The following is an 11,799-nucleotide window of genomic DNA, read 5'->3' on the forward strand; positions in this document are numbered from 1 at the left end:
CGCTCTCCTGGCTGCATCTGCTCTGCTGGGGCTCTCCATGAATTGCTCCAGCCTCCTGGTAGTCTTCCAATTTGTACTTTCAGAAAAAGCATACATTTTGAAATCTTTCTACAATATTAATAATGAATTTTCTCTGTGGGTATTTTTATTGGAATTGAATGTTAATCAATTGAAGGAACTATCATCTTTATGATATTAATTTTAGCTCTGCATTAACATTGTGTAACTTTTTATTTAATTAGATTGTATTTCTGAATCTCATTTTTCTGTTTCCCCAGAGAGTTTATACATTGTTTATTAGATTTATTCATAAGTATTTGATATTTTTATGCTATTGTTAAAGGTGTCAACTTTTTAAACATGTTCTAATTGTTTATTGTCAGCATATAGAATGATCTTATATACACACACTTTGCTACTTTCTTCTATCATTTCCAATATCTTTTTCTACAGAATAATTTTTTAGTAGATAATTATATCTTATGAAAATAATATTAATTTTCTCCTTTCCAGTCTTTTTGCCTTAAATTTATTTTTCTTGTCTTATGGCTCTGGCTAGGATCTCTTGTACAATGTTGAACAGAAATAGTGAAAATGGTATATTACTAAACTAAGAAAAAGCGAAAACTGTCTTATCTTGTTATAGTGTATCCTCAAAAATAATCCATAGCAAAACAGCATACTTAATGATGATTCATTAAAAAACATTCTATTTAAAATTAGAATCAAGAAATGGAAGACTACTATTACTACTTTTATTCAATATTGTACTGGATGTTCTACAGTGAAACAATAAAAGAAAAAAATAAGTTAAAATACTGCAATAGAAGCAAAAGTGGTCATTATTTTAGATGATATGATTATTGATATATTATCAACCAAAAAAATCCTAAATTCAGATACATTATTAACACTAGAGTTAGGAACTATTGCTGTTTAATAAAAGGATAAACTTATAATGTATGTCATTATACCAGTAACAAACAGAAAATATTATTTAAAGAGATATGCATTATTATACCTATACAACATATAATATGTCTATCAATCTAATAATAAATGTGTAATATATTTCTAAAGAAAATGATAAATTCTTATTTAGAAAAATTAAATGAGATCCAAGTCAATTAACAGAATGATGTTAAGAAATGTCAATGGGAGGACTCAGTATGCTAAACATGTCAATTTTTCTCTAATTGACTAATGGGCAATTAATAGTTAATTAATAATTCTAAGAATACCAATAAAAAGTCCACAGGTTTATTTTTTAAACTTTAGCAATTTGATTTCTAGTTTTATATAAGTGCAGGGTTAAGATTCACTGTGCCACAAATTGAGTTAATAGGCCTTATGAGATACTAATATTTAAACTTTAATACTTAATATGCTATTGGCTCAGGGATAGAGGAAGAACCAGACCAGGCAAGTAACAGAGGTGGCATTAAAATCACCAGGGGAACGATGGGTTATTCAGTAAATGGTACTAAGTCTACGGAAACAAACGAAACTGGATCACTATATGGGCTCATAAATAAAAACCACTTGACAACAAATGTATGACTAAAATGTGAAAGACAAAAACCCTAACACTTTAAAAAGAAAGATTAGATGATGTTTTGTGTTTTTTTTTTTGGTCTGGGATAAGGAAGGATTTTAAAAAATAGGATCAAAAAATATTTAATACAAAAGGAAAGATAAGTACATTAGACTTTATTAAAAACATAAGAGTTTCTGTTCCTCAAAAGATAATGTAAAAGAAAAACAAGAAAAGAAATAAATAAATAAGATTAAAAAAAGATAATATGAAAAAAATAGTGAAAAGACAAGTCGTAAACTTGGAGGGAAAGTTTCAAATGTATACCAACAAAAGATTAATATCCAGAATATTTCAAAGTGCTCCTAGAGATCAATCAGAAAAAGATTAACAGCTAATAGAAAAAAAATGGTCAAAAGACACAAATAAGTAATCATAGAAAAACAAACATAAATGGCCCATAAATATAGAAAATGTATTCTACCTTATTATTAATAAAGGAAATATAAATAAACATACTTGGACTAGCATATCACACCCACGTTATTTTTTAAATATTAAAAAGTCTAATAAAACTAAATATTGAAATAGAGATGGAGCAACAGGAAGTTTTATGTACGGCTGGTAAGATTACAAATTGGTGCAGTCACTATGAGAAACTGCGATGTTATGCAGAAATGTTGAAGAAATGCAGTTTTTACAATCTGAGGAAAGGGTTGAAGTTCTTTGGGTGGTGGAAACTCTTAGAGAAATAGAAACTGGTAAGACTGGGCGTTCTGTGGAGAAGCAAAAATATCATATAGTCAGCTGGAAAAGGAGCCTTGCAGAATAGGAATTATTTATTTATTTACATAAGTGATGCCTAAGTATATTATTGTAAAATATTTTTGAAATATATAGACAAAAAATGAAGGTCTACCTTCAGATCTCTCCCTGTTCCATTTTCCAACACAAAGGTGATCACTGCTAACAATTTAGTGTGTATACTTGCTGGTCTTTCTTATAATTTGTATTACATTTATATGGATTAAAAAAGGAAATTGTGATCATACTATGTGTATAGTGCTGCAAAATGCTTTATTTTAACTTAATAATATTAGTTGGATGTGTTTCCATATAAGTCATCTGGATTTACCTTATTCTCCAATTGCTATTTATTAATAGTACACCATACTATGGATATTCCAATATACTTTAACACTTACATTACATTGTTTCTAACTCTTATTACAAATAATAATGTAAAAAATCCACTTTGCACATACTGCCTTCTGCACCTGTGTGTTGTGTGGAGTATATATTCAGAAGTGAATTACTGATTAAAATATGTTTTCCTTTAAATTTTTTAAAGATTAAGACTTTCACTCTCTAAAGTGTCATTATTAATGTGTTTTCTTACTAACAGTGTGAGAGGACTTTTTTCTTCTTTTTGTCAAAACTAGATATCTTTTTAATTGTCAGTATATTACATAAAAATGATGTAATTTCTATTTAATACACAGTTACATAATTATTAGTAATACTGAGCATCTATTTATATATCATTTGTATTTGAATTGCCTCTTCATCTCTGTGACGTATTTTCCTCTTGGATTCAATTATCCTATTGATTTCAGGAGTTGTTTTTTTTACACTCTGGGTAATAATTTTTTCTGTATTCTATTCATAAATATTTTCTTCATACTGTCTTTTACCTTTTGACTTTCTGGTATTTTGCACAAAATTTTTAATTAGTATGCAGGTGTATTTTTCAATCATTATATTTATAGCTGTTAGGCTTTGCGTCTATAAAATCCTACTTATATTCATAGAGATTGTGAGGAATGTGTGGGGCCACAATTTACAGATTTTTATATTCTTCCCAGTCTCTAGCACAGTGCTTCATACATTCTCTCAATTGAATGAGATGGGTGTGGTTGGGAGATGAATCTAAGCAAAGGAAATGAAAGCTATCGAAGAAGGCAAGGGAGGAGGCCAAAGTAAAAGGCATAGCATCTTTCTGTTATGGAGTAGTTTGAAAAAGTTATAACAGTTTTCTTATACCAGTTAATAGAAACTCCATTTCTCCAGCTATTTAATTCAAAACGCTTGAACCATCTTTTTCTTTTTATACACCACCTCAACCCATCAGGTAGTCTTGCCAGCCCAAAATACAAAATAAATTCCCAGTAGACTCACACTTTACCATTCTTGCTGCTACCAGCTGCAATCCAAAGGAAAATCATCAATTACATGAAGGCTCTCCCTGCTTCTACCCTTGTTCTCTTCCTTGTATAAGTAGTGTCCACACGGTGGCTTGGTGGATCTTTTCAGTTATAAGTCGGAACATTTGTTGCTCCTCTGCTCCTGGCACCACTGCCAGAGCAAAACCCATGGCAGGTACGTCATGCAAAACCCTTCCTGATCTGGCGGCCTCACTCTGTCTGCCTTGTTCTCCTCCCACCTTCCCCTTTCAGTCAGGCCTCCTTGCTGCTCCTTAAACACCACCAGCATATTCATGAATCATGATTTTGAAGCATTTCCCCCCTTATTTTAAGAATGCTCTTCCCCTAAAATAATCTTTTGTCCCCTCTCCATACCTCCTCTGGTCTTTTTTCAAATGTCACCTTCTCGGACTATCCTAATACTCTGACTCTATACAAATTGGTGTCCATTCAGCAATCTCTATTCTCCCTTCTGTGATTTACGTTTTTCTTCATAGCACTTGCCTCCGTCTAACCATATTCTGTGTTAATTGATTTGTTTCCTGTCTGCTTCCCCACTCTAGAACTCCAAGACGGTCAACATTTGTTTTTGTTTTTCATTGCTCTATTCTTAGGATCCAGGGCAGAGGACCTCAGAAAGTTCTCAGAAATGTTTTCATTTATTTGAATAAATCAATGAATAAATACAAATAAATACATGAATAAATCAGAAAGAATTCCTGGAGGCTTCAAATGCCAAAACAGTTTTGCTTTGAGATGAAAAGCAAGAGGTACGTTATGGAAACTCGAAGGAAGGGAGTAAAAGTTACCTGAAGTCAGAGAGAGGATAAATATGAGGAAGACAAAGAGAGTAAGGAAGGAACTGCTCTAATCCAATCTGGGGTCATTGGAATCTGGTTTAAGAACACAGTAATGGCCATGGAAAAGAAGTAATGAATTCAAATGGAACAAACAGTGAATTGGTTGAACTAAATGTAGTGGGTGGAGGGAAGTGGTATTTCACAGATACTCCTAATGCTGTGATCTTAGAGAGCTGGACACTGCTAGGCCACTCCTAAAAAGGTAAAAGCTGAGAAGTTAAGTTTTCTTGGAAGAGGTGGGGGAAGGGCTATGGTTTACTGACAGTTTTTTTTTAATCCTGTCACCTTTTTCACCTAGCCCCCCAATCCCTCTCCCATCTGGCAATCATCAATTTATTCTCCGTATCTATGAGTCTGTTTCTGTTTTGTTTGTTCATTTATTTTTTCTTTAGGCTACAAATGTAAGTAAAATCATATGATATTTGCCATTCACTGTCAGACTTATTTCACTTAGCATAATACTCTGTTGGTCCCTCCATGTTGTTGCAAATGGTCAGATTTCATTCTTTTTTTATAGCCGAGTAATATTCCATTGTATATATGTGTCATTTTTGCAATGATGTAGAGAAGGATGAATGAAAACAAAATTTTTACAGGTATACAAAGATGGTTTTCTTCAAACCATGTTTTTACTCTTTGTGTTTTATATTGCTCCTCCACATACTCAACAACTGTAATTTGGCCTGAATAGTAATAAGCAGAGGGGTGATTCTATAATGCTCCAAGTTAATGTAGGGTATATCCCCGTTGGATCTAAAACAGTCATGAAAGCAGTAGATAAATTCCCAGGTTCTCTCTGGCCCGCACCCTTTAGCAGTGTCCCCATTTTACGACTCTGCCTTCATAGATAACACATTAGAAATGGATGTCAAGATGCCACATTTTTATATGGAGACAGAGAGAGAGCAAAAGGGAGAAAAGAGAAGAGGGACAGGAAGAGGGAGAGGGAAAGGGAGAGGGAAAGGGGCAAGGAGAGAAAGAGAGATCCAAATCGGTTTATTGCTTTGAGGTACTGCACTAGAACCCTAAGCATCTTGAATTTATTATCTCGAACTTCTGAGACTGCAACTATATATATATATATTTATCCCATTAGTTTATAAAGGAGGAGTCAAGGCCCCTATAAGTTAGTGGAATACAGTCATACCATACCACTCACCTGCTCTCCAGAAGTGTTGAAATTCCCAGTGGCAAAATGTCTGGGAGGGCTTAGCCATCAGACCTGGAGGACTGAAGTGATGGCTGTAAGAGGTAACATCCGTCTGCAAAGTGCTTGGCATTTCTGGGGCGGTGTATCCCCTCACAATATGTCTTAGTCCTAATGGGTGACAAATTTGAATTTATGCTCCTCATTTTTGCCTTTTGTTCTCTTTGCATTTTTCCTCTTTTGGCATTTTGAAATACAATGGGAGTTAGACTTGAACAGGTGATAGAGTAAGGACTTAAACTGCTCAGCTACACTTTTGAATGGGTGGGATGAGTGACCGCCTGGATTAGGGAGAATTCCTTTGGTTAAAGTGATGGTAACCCAGATCAAACTAGCTGAGGCAAAACCAGGTCTTTTATTGGAGGGCTGCCTTGTTGTCAAATGTGATTGAAGAAGTGTGACTAATCAACCTCTGGGAGGGCAGGGCTGTCACAGGCTGCAGGGAGAGCTGGAACCGGGGATGTGAACACTGCTGGGACTCTCTATCTCAGCCTTATCTCTGCTCCCCTGCCTTTCAGTGTCATTTTTTTTCTACTCAAGGCCAGCTTTCTGCCCTACTTCCCCAGGACCTGCATCCCACAGCTTGCTGGTGCAACTCCCAGGGAGGCACCGGCTGGCCTTTCCTCATTCTAATTTGGAAAAAACCTAGGGAAGGATTCTGAGTCACTGTTTTGAGGTTGTAGGCTCACCCTTGGCATATTCAGCCAAGGCTAAGAGGCCATGGTGTGGGGTCCTGCGTGAGGACCAAAAAGTCTTTTGATCATATCACTGATGAGGAAACTGAGGCACAGGGAGGATAACTGACTTGTCCAAGGTCACTCATCTAGTAAAATACAATTTGATCAGTGTCTATAGAAGTTCTTAAATAAATATTAGTTATAATTGGACTTGTAATCATTAAAAAGCTATCTGGAAAGATCTTGAAACAGAGAGCAGCAAACAAAGAGGAATACACTATATTTAATAGGTTTTATAGCCATCTAGTGGTGGTCTAGAGAATTTCATCTTTATTCATATATTGCTGTAACAGTGGAGGAAGTTTTATGTGCTCAACATAATCTTTAAATAGGTATCAAAAATTGGAAATATACTTAAAATAAATTTACCTGTTTTATGGACCCAGTATTGAACAGCACACATTTAAATAATTACTCCAATTGATATTTATTCAAGAACCAGCTCTGTAGTGCTAACGATGACAAATATTTTGAAATTTAAAAAATTTGGGATAAATTCTTTTGCTATAAATAGTCATTTGTTATCAAATGCAGTATGAAATGAGCCATATTTCAAGTTGGTCACAGACAGTCTGGTAAGAAAGACGGTCTTCTCTCTGAGAAACAAATAGTTGCTACTACAAAGGGAATAAAATGTAGGTGAGGACTAGGGGCCTTTCCTGAGGGTGTATGTGCTCACTTATCCCAGAGGCCAGCACTGCAGTGGCTCTGAAGTTTGCAGTTGGGCTAGGAGAGAGGGAACCACAGGGCACAGAACCAGTCAGCCTGGTTCTGAATGCACAGGTCCACTCTGTTCCCACCAGCCATTTGGATACAATGTAACCATGCTGTTTATTCCCTTCTATAAACATGTGATTTACAACAGTGTGATTCTGGTTTTGGCATTTCCACATAGTACAATACAATAAAAAAAATTGACCATTTGATTTTTGAATATTTTTAAGATTATAGTTAGTTCAACATCATTTGATGAATTTTAGCATAGATTTACATTTCTATTGCAGAAATGGTATTCCATGGTGCATGTGATCAATAAATGTGTCCCTGCAGCACTAGATGTAAAACAAGAGATTTTACATATCTTTAGAGAATTTACCACATTATGCTGGATCCGATTGGAATAAGGCTAATATTTATAATTCTCCAGTTATTTGATGAGGTCATTTAAATCTTGATCTGTTTCACAAGGGAAAAAAAATCATGAGAAAGTAGATAACTTGAACATGTTTCTTCCCTTGAAGTAAGAAGATTTTGTGATATGTAGAAATATCATTCTATACTTCCCCCAGGTTAAAAAAAAAGAGCTGCTACTCCAGCTTGTTAATTAATTTTCAGTTCTTGTATTAATTCCAGCATGGGAATAGTTTTTTAGTAGCATTGGTCAACTAAGGGCTGATGAATGCGATGGACTGAGTGGTAAGATTAAAAATTAGATATGAATGTAAATCTCATTTGTGTGGAAGCAAGAGTGTCTTAAAATACAACATGTATACATGTAGTCATATGTATATTGGTGTAAATGTGTGGGTAATATATTTTACTAAGTATATCTGAAATATTTATTGAAGCCATCTGGCTTCCTAGTAGTTTTTTAAAAATGTGGCATGTTTACCACAATTTAAAAATTTTCTCACAATGGATCGAAAGCAGCAGCCACTGTGATAGCTCCCTCTCTACATCATTCTTTCCTTGTAGAGAAATTTGGAGAGGACACAGAAATCTCTTGGGATTCATTGGAGATCAACATTTATATTCACACTCAGGCTCAGGATCTCGGGGATCCTGAAAGTGTGACATTGGGTCATATTCTCCAGATTGGGAAAGTGTACTGGAGAGCTCTCTGTATCCAAGCAGGATACAGGATTCCTGGTCACGTTAGAAGCACGTTTTGTTTTGTTTTGTTTTGTTTTGTTTTTTGAGGTCAACGTTCTTGTTTTTTTTTATTTTTTATTTTTTTATTTTTTTTATTGTTAGTTTCAGGTGTACAGAACAATACAATAGTTACCCTTTTTTCACCCTCACCAGGTAACAACCCCCCTCCCCCCATCTATTGCCCTCCCACCCCCGATATCATTAGAAGCACGTTTTAAGCCTTGCACAATAAAAGGGAACGGACGCTATTCTTCACCTAGCATTCATGGTTAGACATAACTCAGTCTTCTCTTGGCAGTGACTAGGAACAGTTTTGCAAATTAATCAGTGACACTAAGAGACAAGTCAGCTCAGGTGTGGCTAGAAGGGGACCCAAGTAGGAGTGTTTTAGAGTTAGGGAGTATCTGCTCATGTTCACCACCCTGTCAGGGGCCCTCCTCCCTGTTTGCTCTAGTGGAGTATGATCGTCCATGCCTGGCTCTACCTCTCACCTGAGCTGAAGATGTAAAAGCACAACTGCCTCCGTGACTCTGCCAATCTGTAAAAGAAGAGGTTGACTGGGCCCATTGCTGACAGCACCCCAGCCTTTGCTGAGTTAGTTTATGATGGAAATCAGATGTAACAAGAGGAGTAGGTCTCTTTCCCCAGAGCCTCTGTAGGATAATTCAAAGAGGAGAGATGCGGCTGTTAAGAAGGTACGCTTTAATTCGTTTTGTGAACCGAGTCTCTGGTTCCATGTCCTCTTTTTATTCCCTTCATGTAGGACCATCCCAAGTGAATGAACTCTCCAAATGGAAGCCTTCTCATGGGGGCCCTAATGCTGATGAAACCTTCCCCTTTTCTCCCTTACAGGGGCCTTACATGAAAAACAACTGCAAATTGCTATGCCTTTACATACATTTTCCACAGTCCTCAGTTCCTGATGGAAACCCACAGGTCCAAAGCCTCCAGGTGAACTTGCAACTATTTTTTTTTTTTGCACACATCTGCCCATGCTTACTACAGGTCCACAAATTTCTATCACACCCCACTACTCCTCTCCCCTCTTCCACAATATGAGGCACCTGGATTACTTTCTAAATGTGCCATTTACCAAGATGAGGAAGACTTTCCTCACCTGGGGAGTGCACAATGGTAAGACCAGCCTTTGTACTAAACTGTGGTTGTCATTTCCTGAGCCTGAGATTGGGGCTCTTGCAACCACTCGTGACCATGTTTCCCATACCCACCCTTCTTTCTGGGACCAAGTATAAGGCAAATCTTGGATACAAAGTCAGCTTTTGGAAATGCAATGTAAAGCAGAGGAGAGGCAGAGACAAATTTGGCATAATAACCCCAAGGAGACATGTAAGGAAGAGGCTCTTCTCGGTCCCCTCTTACTCCCCACTTTTCTACCCATAACTCCAGGTCCTTGGAAATAGGTGAAATGGAACCAGGGAACACTGAGAAGAGGAGACATGAACCTGGGAGTAGCAAGAAATAAAGGACATATGGAATTGAGAGCATAGGACAGAAGAGATAGTGGGCCCAGGGAGGATATTTCCTTATTTCTTGCTGACAACAAGGATAGTGACCATATTGTGTGTTGCTTGAAGCCAATTTCTATTAACATACCCCACCACATTTGGCCTCTTTTCCCATTAAATAAAAGAAGCCACGGTATGACCAAAAAGACTAAAGTCTCTCTGAGGGGTGCCCCGCCCGGTACGACCGAGGCCAATAAGGCTCCCTCTGAGGAGTGTCTCACGCTGTGACTGGGACCTGTTAAAATACAAACAGTTAATCTCCTCTTGGGAGGACACAGTAATCAGGTGTCCTAAGGACTAGACGGCGGATATACAAAGGCATAACATTTACTGGAACATAATAGATGTGTTAAAGGAAAAAGACTTTAAAACACAGGCCTCAAACTGATACTAATTTGATTGACAGCAGTCTTACTTCTTTGAAATTTCTCAATAAATATAATACACTGACCCGATTCGTGACTCGCTCAGATTCTCTGAATGAGTCACTTAGGCTCGCTCAAATTCTCTAAGTGGGTCCCTTGGGGCTTACTCGGTCCCTTGGTCTCGCTCTTAAACTTTACTTCTGTCTCTGACTCTTTATTCAATCTACGCCGCCCCTCAAGAGAAACCCGTTTGCCCTTGCCACGCTGGACGTGACAATTGTGTAGTTCTTTGACCCTAGACAAAAGACCTCAGGCCCTTAAATGGTTTGCATATAGCAGAAAAAAACTACTCCTGATTTCCTATCATTTGTGAAATGCAAATAGGTTGTAAGATATGATTCAAATCTGAATTAAGGATTGTTTTACAATTTTTTTTTCCTTTGGACTCAGTGAGTGTAATGTCAATTGTTCATCTTGTTCAATATGGGACTCCATCATCCTTCTCTTCCACAGTTAGCACCTGGTACTGGGTTATATGTATACATCTCTACAACAATATACCAGTCATGTACCATCCATTTCCTCTTGTGCTCTTCTAATGCATTTCATGAAAAAGAAAATTGGATAACTATTTCTAACAGGTTTTCTTCAGCAGTAATTCTTTGCCATGAGAGACTACTACTAACGTTCACCAGTTTTCTAGGTTAGCTCTAGGATGCTCTGATCTTCACAAAGCTAGACCTCTGAGAAACATATATTAATATTCAAGAGATAAATGAATAACAACATACTTCTAGAAATTTCTGAACAACTCAAGTTCCTAGTGATAACTTTATGCTCTGGTTTCTTCTGACAGCTGACCTATTACTGGATTCTCTGTGACTTTCTGCAACACCAGAATCGTTGTTTATCTAAATCATATATTCCCTAGGCTGCCTTGCATTGTCCCTGGACCAAGAGACTTTGGGCAGATTACAGCAGGATCATATTTGTTTGAAAGCTGAGAAACAGGTATCTGAAGACCTGCAATGGAAACTTCCTAGAACTTCTCTATTTTTCAGTCACTGGCAGAAAACTGAACAAAGTGCTCATTCACTTAGAATAATAGGAAGGGCCCCAACATTAAAAATATCCAATAAATTCTGGATTTTAGTGTATTTCTGTATCTCATTTTTTCTAATTTCACTTTCATGTTTAACAATTTTTTAATAAAGAAGAATTTTCCTTTTTTTTAAAGATTTTTTTATTGGGGAATTGGGAGATGGGAACAGTGCTGGGGAATTGGGGAAAGGGGAACAGACAAGTTGCTGTCTTTTTGTTCTTCAGTCTAGTTGTGGAGGACGTTGTTTCACTGGCCCAAGTTGGCACCGTCATTGCGCTCTTCCCTGGCGAGGCAGATCAGTCGCCGGCTTCTGGACAGCTGGCCACTCACGCTGGCTGCTGGCTACACACGGTAGCCCATGGCAACCCACTGCAGCAGGGGCTCGCGGCAGC

This window comes from Hipposideros armiger, unplaced genomic scaffold, assembly GCF_001890085.2.
Source record: "Hipposideros armiger isolate ML-2016 unplaced genomic scaffold, ASM189008v1 scaffold_340, whole genome shotgun sequence".
NCBI lineage: Eukaryota > Metazoa > Chordata > Mammalia > Chiroptera > Hipposideridae > Hipposideros > Hipposideros armiger.